Source organism: Canis lupus, chromosome 14 (assembly GCF_011100685.1).
Source record: "Canis lupus familiaris isolate Mischka breed German Shepherd chromosome 14, alternate assembly UU_Cfam_GSD_1.0, whole genome shotgun sequence".
In the NCBI taxonomy this organism is placed as follows: domain Eukaryota; kingdom Metazoa; phylum Chordata; class Mammalia; order Carnivora; family Canidae; genus Canis; species Canis lupus.
The window spans coordinates 22,881,361-22,901,260 of NC_049235.1; positions in this window are offsets into that span (position 1 = coordinate 22,881,361).

Consider the following 19,900-nt stretch of genomic DNA (forward strand, 5'->3'; position numbering starts at 1 on the left):
GTTTACTGGAGCTCTTCCCTTCCTAGAGGAGGGAGACGTGCCTGATTTCACAATCAAGAATACAGATTTAGCCATCACAGTGAGATTTGTTGGCCCCACATCTTGCTAATGCCCAATTCACCAATACACATAACTAAATCAAGCTCAACTCCCTGCTATTATTTCAAATATTTAAAAAAATGTGCCAGTAATTATGTGTATGTCAGTGAGTTGATTCTATTATATAGAGCTACTCTGTTGTAGTTCCATCTGTCTTGCCACATTGTGAGGTATTTCTTGATGCATGTATAGATAATGACACATCAGCATAGGTAAGTTTGCCTGAGTAGTTAGCCATTAACTGTTAATATGCTGACTGTGGTTTATTCCATAGCAAAACTCCATATCTTTGTCAGTTTTTTTGTGCCATATTCTAGAGAAACAAAAACCCAGAAATCTCATTCAACTTTACTGTATACTGGAGAAGGATGGAGCTCAACAACTGCCATGTGTACTGTGTCCCTTGCTATTTCAAACACTGAAATTGAAGATTTCTTTTTTTTTTTAATTATTTATTTATTTATGACAGTCACAGAGAGAGATAGAGGCAGAGACACAGGCAGAGGGAGAAGCAGGCTCCATGCACCGGGAGCCCGATGTGGGATTCGATCCCAGGTCTCCAGGATCGCGCCCTGGGCCAAAGGCAGGCGCCAAACCCCAGGGATCCCCTGAAGATTTCTTTTAATCTGAGAAGATACACCTTGTTATCATGTATGTACAAGAGAATGGTTTGATCATAGCAAAACCTTGAGAACATGTCAGTCTGTGTGACTTCAGGAGCTCTGGACACAAATATCCTATTATGTATCAAAATCAGGAAAAGAAGCTCCTATAAGGAGTAAATTTCTGTGCATTACAAATGTAGTTAAAAAGAGATCTGAAAGGAGATGCACTAAAGAAACTTCTTCAGGTTCTCTTGTTTAATAATAAGATTTATCTTAAAATGTATGAATAATCTGGAAGTTATAGAAAATGCAAAATCTATCCTCCCTCTTAAAGTAGATAATTAGTTTGACAAGCCAAATGATAATAATGGCTCTAATCAGCTGTTGATATTTTTGCAGTATGGAAGGGAGAGAGTATAAATGAATTCCTCTTTTATGTACTGCTTCAATTAACTATGAAAGGAACCAATGTGTTCAATCTCATCCAAGATTTCTTTTTGAACTATAAGCTAACCCTTCACATATATGGATCAGTTTGCAGTGATAGTACCCCCTGCTCTCTTGGTAAACTGTCAAGCTTTCCTGCATAAATACAGAAAGGAGTAACTACTCATATAAATACACTATCATGCAGTTGCTGCAAGAAATTTGTTTACAAAAACAAAAATGCCAGTCCTTGTATAGTTACAAAATCTCCACCAGGAGATAAAAATCAAACTTTGCTTCTTCTGTGACTTTTGTTAAAGGAACTGATAGCTAACACATCATCTGTTTCTGTGTAGAAGGAGTTGATTTCCGGTGGCAGCATGTTTATTTTGTAACATGTAAAATTATGAAAATTAGTAATGTGTTTCTTTTGTCTCTCTGAGAGGGTGGCCTTCATCCAGTTAGCCAGAATGCCCAACCAATTGAAGGGGTAGGGGTGCAGTGATGGAGATTCGGACTTATAATAAGAAAGAATGCAAAAAAACATTATATTATTTAGATTCTCACATAAGATTATGAAGAAAAAAAAATAAAAAGGACTTGCAAGTCAGGCTATTGCCTTGAGAGAGGATTTTCCAAATACTCTTATCTCTCTTTTTTAACATATCACAGTCCCAGCCTGGATGATCCAGTTTATGAAGTTCTGTGGGCTAGAGAAAAAACCTTTGCTATCTGACAGCAAAACGCCAAAACCTGTTGCTACATGGAAGAAGATAGAAAAATGGAAGACAATGGAGAAGAAAAACTAAGCCAAGTACACAGATGACATATGCTCTCTACCGCAGCTTAATAACAGGAAAACTCACACAGGGCAGCAGATGAGATTTCCGCACAGACTGCTCTGCACCAACCTGAAGAGAACCCAAATCATTTAGCTGTGCAGAAGGATCAGGAGAAGGTTGTGGTTTCCCCACATGGCTTTGGTTTCTATGTGGTGTATATATAGGATCCTGGAGCCGCTCAGACTGAGGTGGAGACAGTCCCAGTGAGGAGTACTGTCATGAGAGTGAGGTGCTCTGTAGAAACAGTTAACAGAGCAATTCACCAGGCCAAGGACTCAGGAGTGTCTGTAGCCCCTGAGAAATCAAAGTGGGGCTGAGCCAGTCAAGGGGAGACCAGATGACAGAGTGGCTACAGATCCCTCAGATGACTTCTAACCACGTGAAGACCTTGAGGACTGCTCTAATGGTTCCTAACCATTGGCACTAAAGAAGAGGTCCATAAGAATATGAAAAAGTGAAAACTTGTGTGGGTAATGGATAAGAGCATGCAGATAATGCCAAACCATCAGCCATAGGGACTTTGGGCGAACTCTTTGCTGTTCGATAGCCCTGAATTGAGCCACAGGTATCAACTGGGCAGGAACCAACCAAGGGAAATGGGTCCATCACCCCATCACCCCAAAGACTACTCTCTCAGAAGTCATGAAAACCATATCCATATCCACAGAAGTCATTTTGGAGAGGAATCGGGAACACACAATATAAGACATCAAAGAGGCTCTTTATGTTGTCTTTTTCCCCAAAGCTGAGCATTATTTAAAGGGATTGTTTCCTTTGTTCATTTCTTTTTTTTTTTTTTTTTTAAGATTCTATTTATTCATGAGAGACACAGAGAGAGAGAGAAAGGCAGAGACACAAGCAGGCTCCATGCAGGGAGCCCGATGTGGGATTTGATCCCAGGTCCCCAGGATCACGCCCTGGGGATGGCAGCACTAAACCACTGAGCCACAGGAGCTGCCCTCCTTTGTTCATTTGAACTAAGATTTCATGCAGATAAGGGCTAAAAGTTAATGATTCCCTTTACCACCACCAGAAGTCAGGGGAAATCCACAATATTTTCCATTGGAGATTTTGTGTAGAAAAAGGAAAAACAAACAAACAAAAAGATACCTGGGGCACTTAAGAAAAACAACCCTCAATTCAATGACAGTCGTCTATATAACAAAAATCTTATTGAATTATGACACAATTAATATATTTTAGCAATGAAAGACTTTGGAATTTCTAGTGATACCTTACAAATGCCAAGAACAGCAGTAGAGATTATGGGATAGATTTTTCTACTTTTATACATCAAAAAAGGTTTTATGTGAATCAGACTAACACCATCTTGGATGAATCCACCATGATGTTCACTCTGTGACCTAAAGCCTCCTTGAGTACCTCTTTCTTAAGTACTTCCTCGGGGCATAACATCTTTGATCTGCCCTGGAGATAGGACTATGACATACACCTATTCTCAAACATCCCCCTCCTGGATGGTCTTGTAACATGTACTCTCCATCCTATAGGGCTCTAAAAGCAGGTCTTACAGGAAGGGGAGTTGCGGAGATCTGCTTGCTTTGCAGCCACCTAAGACATGCTTCTGTACCTAAGTCACCTTAATAAGCCATTTCTGGTCAAGCTGGATTTGTTGGCAATTTTTTTAGTCTTACAACTCCTTCAGCCTTCAGAGGTCATTTTGCATATACCTTCTTTCATAGAAACCTGGAAACTGATAATGACACCAATATAATTATTTTTAAGTAAAACTTCTTTATTTTTAAAATATCTTTGAACAAAATTTATATATTGTTTTTATAGGGCCATACTTTTAATGTGTTCTTATTAATTTAGTATTAAAAGGGAATACTAATTATTTTTCACTCTATAGTTAAAATTATCTAAAATGTATTATCCTCTCTTTCAGAAGTTTGTAATACATGCTGTAAGAACATAATCTGAAAGCAAAAGGATACCAGTTGTTATCAAGTTAAGGACCAGGGTTCAATATCCAAACTTGTCAGTACAGGCTTCCAAAGATCTGGTGCTTATGTTATAACTACAGCAATTCAGTGCAAAGCTTAATGACCTGATCTAAATGTAACTGAAACCTAATGAAGGCATTCACTTGGCTTTCATTTTAAACCATGTCTTAGATGATTTGATACAATGTAGTATGTGTTAAGGAGCAGCTTGAAAAGCTGGGCATTACATAGTCACTCTTATTGATATAAAACAAATGCAATGATTAAGTTGTAAGAGCACAGTTTGAATATATAATCATTTCAAGAAGTCATTCTTATCATGAGCTATTAGATCTTGAAAGCTCAACATGTCTGAGCTTTTACTGAGCTTTCCATGTCTGATATATTAGCTTAGTGTTGTTTCCCCTTCCAGCCAGCATGTTGACCGTTGGCACTGCCTGTACGTCCATCTGCCCAGTGCAGCTCCTTTCCCTTCTTCAGTGGCAATGGGCCTTGAGGGAAAATGGGGAGAACATGCACCTGACATCCTAGCTGATCTCTCTCCTTTACTATCCCTCTTTTTGTCCGTTATTGTATCTTCTTCTGCTCCAGTGGAGCACCAGATCCATTTTCAAGGTCTCTACCATGAGAAGATGCAGGAAGTGCGGAAAATTCTTACATGTATAGTCTGTTCTTAAAATACACTGGTTACAGTTGTGCAATTAGAAAGATTATCTGGACTCAAAGTTGGTTTTGCTGCCAAAAGTTTGCCTACAACCAGAGCCTGTCAAGGTTTCCACCTTTTTCAGTATAAGGTTCTTCCCCTCAAATACTACTTTCTTGAGTATTTTTGAGGAACCTAAGTCTGCATGGATATCTATTTCATGATAATCCTCTAGGACTTTTTTTTTTTTTTTAAGATTTATTTGTTTATTTTAGAGAGAGAAAGAGAGAGAGAGAGAGTGAGCATGTGAATGGGGGGAGAGGTAGAGGGAGAGAGAGAAGGAGAGAATCCCAAGCAGGCTCCCCACTGAGTGTGGACCCTGACACGAGGCTCCATCTCTTGACCCTGAGATCATGATCTGAGCTAAAATTAAGAGTGGGATGCTTAACTGACTAAGCCACCCAGATACCCCCTTTAGAATTTTGACCCCAGGAATATACACATCCCAGCAATCACAGTCTCTAAGCACAGGTTCTATTCTCCCTGCAGCTTTTGTAGTTTGGGTGTAATCTCTCAGAAATGAAGCTATTAACTGGATAAGAAATAAACATCTCCAAAAATGTGATTCCCCCTGCAGGTTCCTTAAACTCTTTGTTGTCCAGACAAATCCTAATGATATATATCCAAGGTGAATTATAGTGAATTAATTACAGACTCCTGAGAATCTAAGAATGGGAAGGCAGCCCAATTGTTCTGATCCCTGAACCATGCTGTTGCATATATCCAACCTACCTTAGGTAAATTTGGAGTTCATTTTTGATAATGCAGCAAATATGAATATAAAACACATTTCTAAGTGACCTTCTTTAGGAAATTTGAGTATATGTTTGTTAATACTAATATGTAGTAAAAATATTATACGTTCTAAAATTTGGGCAACAAATTGAAAAAGTAGTATTTCTGTTCTTCGAAAAAAAGCAAATACATTTTATATATTTTTTTCCTTTAATCAGAAGGAAAAAATAATTCTGTTGATTCAAACTACCTGTTTCAGACTTATACTAGTTTCTTACTCAGAAATGTATTAGGTCAATTTAAGTACTATTCATTATATCAGAACTACCCATGCCCATGTTACTACCTCTTTTGGAATAAACAACATGGATCAGATGTCAATTCCACTTTAAATAAAATAAGTAATTTTCTTCCATTTTAATCGTTGAAATTTAGGAAAGAAATGAGCCCGATGGTGATATGATCCCATAAGTAGGAGATGAACGTGTTCCAAATGGCAGTGTAGTTCCAAGGAGACCTTTAGGTTTTTATTCCGAGGGTTAGCTCAATACTTCATTACACAGAAAGTGTGTTTGATCAGGCGAGACCTTCAAATCTAAACTCCTCTGTGGTCAAGGGAATGCTAATGACTGTCTGACAGCTTGTCACAGACATTGGATTTTTTCCCCTAGCATCCCAGGCCAATTTTCCTTTCATCTGGCGGCCAATGTGATGCACACTGCCAGCAGACACCATACATACCTACTATCTTGGGAGAAGGCTTGTTCCCAGCTTTACTGTCATCTCTATATTGCATCTCTATCACAGATCACTCTAGAATTTATAGGCGTGCTAGTATGATTTTAATTTGCATTTGTTTGTTACACTGCTTTACATGACTCCTTTCCATGAATCTGTGTCTGATCTCCTCATGACATCAAAGTGCCTGGAAGGTCTGATTTTCTTTGACTCAGAAAAGCACACCAGAGGCCATGCCTCTGATTTAATTTATGACCCGTTAGGACACGGTTTCCACTCTCAAACTCTCCTGCAGACCAGCAAATGATTGACTTATTGAGTGGAGAAGAGAAGGAAGAGCTTGGGAAGAGGTGGGTTCTGAGACAAGTCGCAGACCCGCCCTTAATGGGAAACTTTTGCCTCTCAGATGTTATCATTTGTTAGCATCACACAGAGCTGGTCAGCAACCAACATCAACCACCTGCTTTTACCTGGGATAAGAGTATTTTGTATGCAAATAGCAATGATTCTTATTATGACATACGATGCCTAAACATCATCAGATAATAATGACAAATTAGAGGTAGGACAGGGAGGTGCTTTACAAATGCCCCAACTCAGGATACATCCTCATGCTTATCCAGTGGGTCCATGGCAAGGACAGGGGCTGGGGCCTGTCACTTCCACACCTATACACTCCTTGGGGGTATCTAGGCCCAAGTCTCAAAGAGCTGGTTATTTTGTTTTTAAAAAAGTGCAGTGTCCATAAGAATAGTTCTAATAGAACTGAGTGATATCTTGGGGCATCACCCCTACCAGGCCCTACAAGTAGCACAGGGAAGGAGGAAGGCTACTGTTGTCTCTCAGCACAAGCACCTGTGATGGGCACCAGAGCAGTTAGTGTGCTAGGAGTCATCTATTGGTTGCTTGTGACAGCTGGCAGAGAAGTGTACACACAGGTTAACACTGAGAGGTACACATACAAAAGGTGAAGGCTTGTAGCAAAACGAGGGCTTAGCAGGTGGCACAGTTGGGCCAGGAATTCCATCAAAATGGAAAGCAAGGAGTGGAACCTCAGGCCTCGGTTCTTGGTTAAATCCTAAAAGTTTCTGTTGTAGTCAATGCATAGGAGTGAATGGGGCAGAGAGTGAGGCCATGAGGATGAACAAGAAACTGAAAACAGTTTCGCTGATACAGGGAGTCAAGAATGAGTGGCTTGTGATACCAATGGTTCCATGCTGGCAGAGCATGAGGATAGGAAGCCAAGGACATGCAAACATGTCAAATGGTGATTACTTGAATCAAGGGCACCGGAATGATCAATGCTACCAGGATGTTGACTTTTTACTCTTTAGAATGTTTTCCCCCCAACCCCTACCCACCTAGAATATGAACTCCTTGACTTGTAATTGCTGTCTCCTCAGCTCCTGGAATACCTGGCACATAGCAGGTCTGCAATAAATATTTCTTGAATGATTAATGAAATTGGCTAGACATGGGCTAGATGTAGATGAGGCCTTTCTGGAGGACACCTTTCCTGAATGTCATCCATTATTAAACCATGAACCAGCCCTACTGATTTAATGCCTAGGCTTGCTGCATAACTATATTTAGCAACACTTCAGACTAGCACAGAGTGAATTCCTGCAATAATACTCAGCTTTTTCCCTGGGTACATGTAGCCTTGGCACATGATCTGGTATTGTTAAATTCTTTACTGTACTTGTACAGGTCTCTTTAATTCAACTCTTTACTGGGGACTCTTAGTTCCCAGCTTACAACCTCTTTGAAAATAGCAATAAATAATTTTGTATAGTTAGCTTTATAAAAAAAAAAAAAAGGCATTAGCAAATATGGAGAATCCACACTACATATTCCTTTGGTTTCCTGTGGTCAATAAGGTCAATATGGAATTCTTTAAAAATGTAGAGACATTTTGATAACATCATAATCAGGATTCTATTATATCACTAATGTCCACCAGACTAAATTAACTCTCCCCCAAGCCTAACTCATCACCTAGCCTAACATGGTGACTAGTTCACCTAGCCTAACATGGTGACTAGTTCACCAAGCCTAACATGGTGACCAGGTCACAGTCCTCAGCAGATCAGTACTGGCCAGATTAAAGAAAATGCTCATTAATCAATACAACAGGAAAAATTTGAATAAACGACTCCTATTTATCTCAGTCTAATAAGAGGGAAATAGCCTTGTGAACACATGTAAAACCTTAATAGAATTTGCGAATTCTCTTGAACATTTAGAAATCAGTGATTTCATTTCCCAGACAAATAGAGTATATTATGTTTTAGCATGGAATTTTTGTGTAGTTAGGTAATTGGGACACTCTCTATTAACCGATTTGGTGTCCTTTTCTCTGTGCTTTCACTATAGTATTCATGAATCCTATTAAATTGTTTTTAAAAGATATTTTTAAAGAAAACAAAGGAACTAAGTCACCCCTGTGGTGAGGCTAGGGATGGTGGTAGAAATGGAGAGGAGGAGGGATTACCAGATATGACTAGATATGTTTTGATTTGCAGGAAGGCTTTCTCACATGTGAATATCCACTCCTGTCACCTTTGTGTTGGCAGAAGGTAGAGCAATTTGCAAAGGAAAATTCTAAGATGAATGTGCTAGAGGAAGAAAATATATGTTTGGATGCTGCTTTTTTCATTTTTTCAATGATAATCTTTTGGTGCTTTACATGGTCCCTCCCACTTTTTCTGGAGCTGTGGTTGAGGACATGCCCTAATTACAAGATTCTGTGCTATGGAAGCTGCTGTTTATGCCTGAAGAACTGCTCAGAATATCACTGTAATTGCATGTCTGCCTTTCTGACTTCTTCAAAAAGGGGAGCATGACTTATATGTTTGAAAAAGGTCAAAAAAGTGCTTAAGGCTAAAGGAAAAATAAAAAGCACTAAAAACTTGCTAGTATATCAGTATAGTTTTGTTTTAAGGTTGTCTTTATCATAGTAGCAATCCTTTGAATTTATAAAATTCTGTAATGTTTTAACCCTTGTGGTGCATACCCCTCCCCCCCGCCCCGGAAATATGAAGTATGCTTGATGGTTATCATTACACACAATTTGCAGCCAAGAAAATAGAAAATAAAATGACTTGGCTTGCTCTCTGTCTTCTCTCTGTATCCCTGGAGTCCCATCACCTCTTACATGTGGGAGGACAACTGACAAATCATTTTCTGTAGCCTAGACCTCTCTGTAGAGCTCTTGCCTCACATACCCTCCTGGCCATTGTCCACAGACATCCATCAGGTACCTTGAAATGAGTATGTGAAAACTGAGTTCATCCTTTTAACTCTGATGTTATCTTGCATTTGCATATGAATCTCTCATTGCCTCAAAATAAAAAGTCTAATGAAAAAATAGCTGATGCAAACATTTGAATAAGTATATGTTGGTTTCACTAAATATTTCCAGGATTATTGAAGACCAATTCTCAGCACCACTGCTTATTAGCAACAGCCCCCACTCTTTAGTCAGTACTCATAAGCTATGTAGCCTTAACTTTTGCAAGCCTCAATTTCCCTCCCATGTATAGTGAGGAACAATAATACTTTACAGCAAAACTCCAACTGATGTTCTGAGACACCGTGGTATCACAAATGTAGAAATAATAAAACATGGGCATAAATAATTTTCCCTTTACCCCTCAAGGTTCTTGGCTGGGACCCCCATAATAAAAGACAGATTAACAGAAGGAAAAAAAATTAAGTGCATAATTCATTTTAACTAAAATGAATTTAATTACGTTAATTTTAAATAATTTTAATTTTAATTAATTAATTATGGAGCCCTACAAAGCTGTGAGACTCAAAAGGCTTTGAGGCTAGAGAAGATAGTGTTCTGGGGTTTCAAAGGCAGAGAGGGCAATTCAAAGGTGAAAAAAAGAAATATTGGATAAACAAAAGCTGTCCTGCCATTTCACCTTTCTCAGGTGAAAAAGTGATCTCTGGTAATAGCCCTTTTTCTGATACAGACACCTTTTCTATTGTACACTTCCCTTACAAAAGGGTAACTTCTATTCTGCTCTCAGAGTTTCTCCTGTGTCTAGTTTCTCAAAAATTGTCAGGTCAAAATAATCCTTATGCCAAAAAAGCATGTTTTGGGTAGCACATTCTGCTAGCCTTCACAAATGCATTAGAAAGATGCCAAGATACTGGCTGGAACCCCTGAACTGCTTGCCTTTGGCTTTGGGCAACCTTACCTGCTCACCCCAGTGTACTATCACAATTACCATTTTGTATGTGTTATGATCTGAAAAAGGTCATATGTAAAAAGCCAACATAGGGTCTGCAGTATGGGGGACATTAAAATGCATGTTACTTATCTATTTTGTAAATGGGTGTCTTTTTCTCAAAGTAAGATAATAATATCTCATATTTTTTGAGCATGTGCTATGCATCAGGCATTTTATGTACTATATTTTAACTCATCTAAACCTCACAATGATTGAATGAATGGGCTCAATAGTATTATCCACAAGAAACAAAGTTCAGAGTTTACTAACTTGCTCAATATCTCACAGTCAGTGAATAGTTAACACAGGGGTTGTCGTGTCAGATGCCAAGTTCTTAACATGGATTGATTGCCTCTTACTAGAGAGGTCTCACATTCTGCAAAGTCTAGTGCTACTGGTGAATGAGAAACTGGTCGTTATACATTTAAGGAAGTCTGAAGACTGTGACTCAGGTTATGTCAGAGACCCACAAGGACTTCATTTCTATGGTCAAATAAATACAGTGCAAATACCAATGAGAAGTAACACTTTTTTTTTTTTTAAGATTTTATTTATTTATTTATTTGAGAGAGAGAGAGAGTGCACAAACTAGGAAGAGACAGAGAATGAGGGAGAAGCAGACTCCCTGTTGAGCAGGAAGCTGGGACACAGGACTCTGGGATCATGAGCTGAGCCAAAGGTGATGATTAACTGACTGAGCCACCCAGGTGCCCCGAGAAGTTAACACTTTAGATACCAGTAGTAAATAGTCTTTGGTATGGGTAATTTTTCCTATTTTGCAGAGAAGAAAGGTAAGTAACCTTAGCTCTGGGGTCTCTATCAGGAAAGCAGGTCGGTGTTTTTGCAGCCTCACAGCAGACAGAAATAAGCGAGTGGAGGGATACAGAATTCAGAAACAGGAAATGTAGTGCTCTAATGTTGCTTCTCTATTTTTCCAAGCACAGACGAATTCTCTTTTTAGATAGAATGGGACCAGGGAGATGTGAGCACTTTATAAATATGTAGTCAAAGTAGTTATTATTTCTTTCCATCCCATTCAACATCCTCACTGCCTGATACAGATTAACTGGCAGTTTTCTAAGAAATGACAGAGAATATTCTAGCTAAGTTAATAGATAATATACCAAAGGGGATAAGGAAACCCGTAAAGCCTCAGAGTGATAAGAACAAAATAAAATATAATCATCAACTTAATGATGAAGACTTTTTTTGAATTACCACACAATGTGAGCAATTTTCATCCAATTAACAGTTGCTTTGGATATAGAGTGACTAAGTCAGCCAGCTTCTGGTTTTCCTGTAGGTAGAAAACATATTGCCATGGCAGATGTTTCACAAGCTATCATGATGTAGCTTGATTTTCAGTAGAGAGGTTCCTTTCTTTTGCAGTGAATTCAGTGCAGTCCACTTTTAACACAAGGACTTAATGAGTACGTACTATGTACAAGGCAATCTGATAGGCCTAAGAAGAGAAACAAAAATAAGTCTCAATACTTCCTCTCAAGAAGATAATAAAAATGAACAATTTGTGTGCATATATTATGATAATCTGTGATAGAATAATTGAGTGAGGACATCTGGTCCAGGTGGAAAAGCTTTGTTTTGCCTTTGGGTTGACACTGGAAGTTAGGCAAGATTCCAAAGACTGAGACAGGGGAAGAATTTTCAAGAAAAGGAAATACTGCCTATTAAAATACAAAGCTTTAAATTATAATGGAGAAAAAAAATCACTTTTCTTTTTCTTTTTCCTCTACTCACCTTAAGTCCATTAGCTGGGGCCCTGCAAATTACACAGATTAACAAGACAAAGACAAGCAGAATTTTATTAATTCATGCACTGCATATACACACAGGGGTACTCAGTGATGAATAACTTAAAGAGGTGGCTAGAACTTAAGCTTCTATAGCATCTTAATAAAGTATAGCTAGTTTGTGGAAAAGTGACAAGACAAAGGAAAGGGACTTTGAGTTTCCAGAGTTGGCAAATTGTGGGAAGGCAAATATATGAAGAATCTAATGGAAGATAAGGATTGTTTAGCAACGTTTGTTTGTATTGATTCCTTTGGTGTCACTCTTGGGCTAGCTAGTAAGAGTCTAGACTTATCTCTAATGATGAAGAATCATCCTCCATTTTCTAAGAGAAAGGAAAAGGGCAGAGAATAGTTCTTATGTTTGCTCTTTTCCAACTGCCTTCAGCAGCAATAACCTTATGTCAGAATGACATATTTTAGGGTGGCATGCTCTGAACCCCTCCAGGATATATTGGATTGAATAAAAATAACTCCATGTATTTCTTTTTCATTTTTAGATGTGACCACTAGAAAATTTGAAGTTACACATGTGGCTAATATTATTTTTCTAGAAGTTAGTGCTGGGCCAAGTTATGACACACCTTGAATATTATACAATGTGTGTGAAAGGTGTTTCTCCCTCAGCACCAGATTTTGGCAATGTGAAGTGGATATGATACCATCAGCAAGGTAGGGCACATGCTGATTGTGATGATACTATGCAGGAAATAGGACCAACAATTGGAAGAGGGCTGGAAAACAAACTGCTCTATTTGCTGTTTCAGTAGATGGGTTGGGGTTTTTATCTATACTAGAAATAAATGACAAAGGTGCTAATATTGCTGCTATGGTAGTAATAGGAGAGGTAGTAACTCTCGAGAGGAACTAGAGGTAATGCAGTACCAGATTTGCTCTGTTTCAATTTTATAGAAAATACTTTATCATTGAAATTTCTGTAGGAAAAACATCTGTTACTACCAGTCAAACTCTCCAGACTGTAACTTCCATTTCCCCCTTGAAATGATAATTTTTAATGGAATTGTTAAAAACCGATGGTTGCTTAGGGACCTAGATATTGAGTTTTTACACCATCTGAAATTTACCTGAAGTACTTCAGAATAGTGTAATATGTAGGTATCTGTTTAAATAAGTTTCAATCTATACCCAAGGAGATATATTTGTTAACACCTGAAGTATTCTAATCGTAAATCCGTACTTGAAAAGTGGGTAGCAATTGAAAGATGCTGCACTCTGGACGACATCTCTGCAAGATGTTCAAAAATTGCCATCTGAATCTGTACCTAAGGGGACTGAAAGGAATAGCATAAGGGTGAAATGAATGATGTGCCATACAAGGAGCTTGGCAGCTAACACCTTGGGGAGAAGCTCCTAGATTTAGATTCTGTCCTGCATTCCTTCTTTTAATGGAGGATTCTCTTGTCTGATCCAATTACAAAGTTAGCTGATCTTTAGTCAGAACATGTTCTCATTTTCTGGGAATAAGCCTTTTAGGCAAAGTGCTCTTTGGATTTCCTAAATGATCAGGGAGCCAGAACTTTCCAGAGCAAGGATGAGTGTCCAAGAGTCAGTTTGTAATAGATATTTGGACATGTGTCTTGGACTGAGATTTATCTTCATGAGGGGTTATGAAAAGACAGGTAGCCAAGTGCCCATACATCCTGGTTTGCTCAGGGGAACCCCAGTTTATACTTACTATCCAACCTTGATATTAATAACCCCCTTTCACTCCTAAAAGTGCCTGAGTTTGAAAGATAAATTATATAATTACTCTTTTGTGGTGACTTTAAAATATGCCCACAAATTCTTTGTTATTCCTCCCTTTAAGATGTGGAACCTAATTTCCCATCTTTTGACTATGGGCTGGATTCATGACTGGCTTCTAAGAAACAGCATGAGGCAGAAGCCATGGTCTGTTGACTTAGGTGTAGATCATGAAGGCACTTACTCCTTGCTCTCTTTTGGACACTCACTCTGGGAAAAGCTAGCTGCCATGTTGTGAGCATTTTGTAAACAAGGAATCTGAAATTCTGTAAAGCGCCTTGCCTAATTCCCCCAGCCAGGTAGGCGGTGGTGGAGCCAGCTCTCGAACTGACTCCAAACCCACACTCTTAAAAGAACAGAAGTAGGTTCTACTGCTTTGCAAAAAAGAATCCAGAACAATGAAATAACAGAAATTTTGGCAAAAAGCCACCAGCAAATGCAGAAAGACTCCTTCTGAAAGGGAGATTGTAAACCTAAGGTTTACATGCTGTTTTTACCACATATTTTTTTCAGAATGCATAATATATTCACATGGTTCAAAAGACATGAAATGTATTTCAGTGAAATATCTTTCTCTCACCTGTTCCCAGCCACCTACTGCCTCTTTCGAAAGACAACCAACATTGCTAGTTTCCTGCATATCTTTCCAGAAATACTGTATGCTTGTATAAGGCTATATATACATATACCCCTACCGCTGCCATTTGTTTTTTTTTTTTTTTTTTTTTACACAAATGATAGCATAGAATAGATACTATTTGGCACTTTATTTGTTTTGCCTAACAATGAATTGTGGATGTCATTAAGTATCAGTACATTAAAAAAGCATTGTTTTTGTAGCTGCATTATATTTTAGTGAATTATGTAACAGGATTTATTGTAATGAATACTCTTTTGATAATCATTTTCATTATTTTCAATCCTTTCTTATTTACTTTTTTTTAAGTAGGCTCCACATGGAGCCCAATGCAGGATCTGAACCCATGACCCCGAGATGAAAACCTGAGCCAAGATCAAGAGCCGGATGCTCAACTGACTGAGCCACCCAGGTGCCCCTTTATCATTAAAAAAAAAAGAAAAAAAATGCTGTAACGAATACCTGCATCCACATGTTGTTTCTAGATGCAGGTTCCTAGCACCATAGCCCCACCTCACTGCCCTGACTTGCAGAAGAATCAGTCCAAGGGTATTATGGACCCAACAGCTCCAAGTTAAAACTGTGATGGGTACTGAAACTTTTCTTCTCCTTTTTTATTTTTCAGGGAATGGGATGAGAGTAAAAGAGCAGAATTTTTTTTTTATTCTCTTAAATAAGTACATAAGTATTTATCCTCTAACTCACCATAGCAGAAAATAACCGAGAAGGTGATTTAAACTTGGCAGGCTTACCAGTTTGGGTATTAAAAATATTTTCATTTGTCTGTACACCAAAGATACAGTAGATGCTTTCTTATATAAATACTTTCAAGTCTTTTCCTCAGACTTCCCCCTTCCTCCCTGTCCTCTTTCTGCCCACTCTCTTCCTCCTCCTTCTTTAGATGTCCAATTGTCCAGGCCCGAAAGCCAGGATTCATCTCTGCTTCTGCCTTCTTTCTCACTCGTGCACTGTGGTACAATAGTCATAAGAGCTGGAAGTGACCCTCATGCTCATTCTTGGTTGGGAGGACAGTGACCAGTGCAAGGCAGATGCTCTTTCTCAGTGGAAGAGGCTGCTCAAGGGGCCAGGTCCCCTCCTCCCACCTCCCAGCCATTCCTGGCAGCTTCCCAGGGGCCCAGGGTTTCCTGAGAGGAACAACTGGCATCCCCAGGCAAGTTCTGCAAACAATAGCTTCCCGTGGTATTTTTCCCAAGCCCCCTGCAACAGGCTGCTTCCTCATATCAGCCCAATAAAAAGGAAAGGTATTGATGAGGTTCAGGACACACTACCTGAAAATATGGCACCTCGACATATTGAATATTTTAAACTGAAGGAGTTTGAGAAAATGACAGAAGCAAGGTCACTCTGACCTCCCTGATCCCCCTTTTTCCCCTGAAGCAGAATCAAACCCTCCTATGGGAGGTGTCTGCCCTATGCCTGGAGGAAAGGAGCATCCTTATCTTGGAAAAACAAGGGACTTCGAGAAGAATTCTAACAAAGAGTCCTAGCTAAATCTCTTCTTGTTCACTACATTTACCTCACTCCTCAGTCTATCCTATTTCTTCATGACTGCTCACACTTCATCAAATCTAGAATAAAAATACCCAGGTCTAGCTCTTTCTTCCAGGTCTTTAGTTCCTTATGAAAGCTCCCGTGATACAAAAACTTATATTAAATAAATGTGTATGCTTTTCTCCCACTAATCTTTATCAGTTTAACTCTCCGATCCAACCAGGGACCCAGAAGCATTGAGGAAAACATTTTCTTACTCTGCAGCATCAGGGGGCAGTTCCCTCCATCACAGACCCAGCAGAGCACCCTGCCCACAACTCCTCCTGGTGAATGGAAGAATGGAAGCCTCCTGTTCTTCCTTGATGATGCACCTCACTAATTTTCCTCCCAGTGACACCTCTTGGCTAACCCATGCTGTGTGGCATTGTGGAAGTTCTCCTGAACCCTGACACCAGATAAGCGGCAACTGCAAAGAGATCCACGTTGTATGACAGGTGACCAATTGGTCCCCACATCCTCCTAATCCCATAGTAGCTGGTTTTTGAATGAACTGGACTTGGTAGGTGTTGGGGCCAGGCGGGAAGGGAAACTCCTCAAGATGGCGGATACGCCAAAATGGCTGAGGTTCCTGTCACCACCTCCACTTGGGATGACAGCTTGAGCAGACCCTTACACCTCTCCTTTGGACTTCCCCAACCCAACCCAATGCCCTTCAAACCCCAGAGGAGGAAGTCACCTTTGACTGGTCGAATTGCAATCCTTCCTTTGCATAGTGAGGGTCACTCTGACTGGTTGGATTGCAATCCTTCCTTTGCATATGAGCCAACCAATAGGAAACCGTTCTGCCTTACAACGTTATGTAAACCCCCTACCACCTTGTCTTGGCGACTTCCTCGACTCACTCTCTTTCCCCCGTGAGTCGTGGAACCTCGCCCGAGGGTGCCTGCAATAAAATCTGTTCTTGGACCCTCGCTTGCCTTGGCGGTCTCATTTCCATCCAGCTACTAAAAAACTTAACAGTAGGTACAAGCAGATTGCAGTGTTTTTCCTTCTCACCTGTCCCCTTCCAACTTACACTATGGATCCATTCTAAGGTAGCTCCAATGAAATCTCATGCAAGTTCTGTCATCTTTTCAATGACTGTCACATAAGAAAAAGTCCAGTCCAGCTGACTGTGCTGCAGGGCTAGGGAGAGGCCATGGAAATTGCTGTCACCACCCACCCTTCTACTCCCCATGGTGGGAAAAGTCAAGCAGCTCCACAACTTCCAACAGAGAGTAAAAGGTGATGGACTGATCCAAAAGCAGAATTCTACCAAAATCCTGGGGGTAATAAGAAGATTCAAAAGTGAGAAGCAGCTTCTCAGACTGGGTAAAACCAAGCACCATGGACCAGATCATGTCAACATGAGTGATTAATCAGAATAAGCCAAAGAGTATACGGCTGAATGTTAATCAAACCACTTCCTTTTGGTAACAGACACTGAGTGGGGAGCGTTTCCACTTGGGTTTCTGAAGCATACCAAAATTAGAAGGATTCCTATATGTGGTACACAACTCTCAGGAGACATTCAGAAAGAAAAGGCTCATGTAACCTCGAAAAATGCATTTTTTTCTAGAATATTTTAAACCCTTGCCAAGGATAACAGGGATGCTCCCAACTGTGACTGATCAATTCACCTAATCACAGGTTATCAAAGCTTAGTGTTCCCACGTAAGAGTTTTAGGAAGTACCTTTAGTATTTCAAGCAGAACAACTGACTTCCACATTCAGCTTTGGAGAAACTACATTATTTAGCCTAGGCTCTCTTGTTTTCAAACTTTAAAAATCTAAAAATAAAATACTTTGCATTTTAAGGTGCCAATAAAATAGAACTTAGAATTACGTTTATGCTCTTTCTCCCCCATAGGAATATATAATGCAAGCAGTGACTTAAAGGCTTTCACAAGGACATTGTCTTTAGGTTCACAGAACCTGCTGACTTTGTAGAAGGGTTTCTATTCGACTATAGAAATCTCCAGAAGAGGATCTTTAAACATTTAAATTGTCAAGCATAACCCTCCAAACTCATTTGCCATAATAGTTGGCAAAAAGTAGGATATATAGAGATGTATAAAAAAATCCTGACTCTGAATGGCTGTTCAAGGTTCCTGATTCCTCATAAGAAGTTTACCAAAAATTAACTTTCTCACAGTGTTAACAAGTTCTTACCTAGCTTGTTCTCTGAAATTATTATACACAGAAAACAAAAAAACAAGTAACAACAGGGGCGTCCAGGTGTCTCACTGATTAAGCCTCTGACTCTTGGTTTAGGCTCAGGTCCTGATCTCAGGGTCCTGGGATTGAGCTCTGCATAGGGCTTCATGCTCAGCATGGATTCTGCTTGGGAGTCTCTCTCTCCCTCTCTTTGCTCATATGCTTTATCTCTCTAAAATAAGGAAATAAAATCTTAAAAATAAAAACAAACAATAACAGGGATCCCTGGGTGGCGCAGCGGTTTGGCGCCTGCCTTTGGCCCAGGGCGTGATCCTGGAGACCCGGGATCGAATCCCGCCTCGGGCTCCCGGTGCATGGAGCCTGCTTCTCCCTCTGCCTGTGTCTCTGCCTCTCTCTCTTTCTCTGTGTGACTATCATAAATAAAAAAAAAGAAAAGAAGAAAGAAAGAAAGAAAGAAAGAAAGAAAGAAAGAAAGAAAGAAACAATAACAAAAGCACTACCTAGTAGAAACTTTCAAAAATTTATAATTTTTGGTCTAGCTTCTAAAAAGTCCCAGAGGATCCCTGGGTGGCGCAGTGGTTTGGCGCCTGCCTTTGGCCCAGGGCGCGATCTTGGAGACCCGGGATCGAATCCCATGTCGGGCTCTCAGTGCATGGAGCCTGCTTCTCCCTCTGCCTATGTCTCTGCCTCTCTCTCTCTCTCTCTCTCTCTCTCTCTCTCTCTGTATGACTATCATAAATAAATAAAAATTAAAAAAAAAAAAAAAGTCCCAGAGGTAAAGGGAGTAACATTTGTTCTGCTTTTGCATTTTTCTAAGAACTCAGACTAGTGCCTGATTTGGTAAGGAGCAGTATTATTGGTTTCATCAGTTTTAGAAACTACAAATTACCGAAGCTAAAGGTATTATAATTCAGATGCATTCCCATCTATTTGTGGATGAAAGATGTACATGATTCATGTTTTATGTTAAGTGAGTGACTAAAATATGTTTCTAAAACATTGTCACATGTTTCAGGGTACTTCAGTAATTACCATTAGAAAAAACGGCCACCAAAATCCCCCCATGGTAAGTGCATGTCACTTGTGAAGTAAATGCTGCAAAAGGAGACACACGCTCTTTATGTTAACGTCAAGAGCTAAACATCCTTTAAGTTCAACATAAATAAACAACTTGATAGGTCCTGCTCTTTGCTCAGGTTCTCTTGACTCTTCATGGGAGTATCACAGAAAATTCACAGTATTGTCATGTTAGACTATATCCATTGCAGGTCAAAACTCATGCTTGTGCATTAGGTGTATTTTTTACATTAGGCAGCTTCTTAATCAGCCTGTCCTATTTAGATTGTATACTTCATTACATCTGACCTTCTTATAACTACTGTGTGAGCAGTAAGATTCTAATAAGAAATACTGCCTTAAAAAAATACCATGCCAAGAAAGGTGACCTTTAGTGGGTAGTCACTTTATTTATAGGATATTTCAAACAATTACATTTTTTATGAACTAAGGTGAATAAAGCACAACTCAAAATTGTCTAAAAAGAAAAAAAAAAAAAACCTCTTAGGGGTAATAGTGAAACTCAAAAGTCCCTACCAATTTAAAA